Source organism: Charadrius vociferus, unplaced genomic scaffold (assembly GCF_000708025.1).
Source record: "Charadrius vociferus isolate BGI_N301 unplaced genomic scaffold, ASM70802v2 scaffold1773, whole genome shotgun sequence".
In the NCBI taxonomy this organism is placed as follows: domain Eukaryota; kingdom Metazoa; phylum Chordata; class Aves; order Charadriiformes; family Charadriidae; genus Charadrius; species Charadrius vociferus.
Window position 1 is genome coordinate 44497 of NW_009647589.1, and position 408 is coordinate 44904.

The window sequence follows — 408 nt, forward strand, 5'->3', positions numbered from 1 at the left end:
GGGCTCGATAGCTAAATTTCCCGCAGCATCAGTAGCAGGAACCGCACAGCACGAGGCGCCCAAAGGGCGGAGGCGAGAGGGACACCGGCCCCGCGGGGATGCCCACGGCCCTTCGGAAGGCTTTGGCTCTGGTAGCCGCGCTGCTGCAGCTGCTCAATCCCCTGAATGTCAAATTAAGCGTTTTTCTCCCCAAGCCAGGCCGGGTGTGCGAGGGCAGCGGGAGGATCGCAGCCTCCCCTGCTCTTCCCTGGCAGCAGGGAGGAGCAAATCTCAAAGAAAGCACAAAAGCCCCTTTTCCTTCAGCAGCGGAGCTCCCGGCGGGCACAGAGCCCGGCAGACACCGCTGCCCGCCCGGCGAGCCACAGTAAGGCTTATCTACTTTTTCTTTTCTTTTTTTTTTTTTTTTTA

General features: G+C 59.6%; 1 protein-coding gene across 1 annotated transcript in view; it reads right to left on the bottom strand.

Annotated features, from left to right (window-relative positions):
* Positions 1–408, bottom strand: part of ENTHD2 (ENTH domain containing 2) — an 8107-nt gene that overhangs the window by 6925 nt on the left and 774 nt on the right. The window lies entirely within an intron of this gene.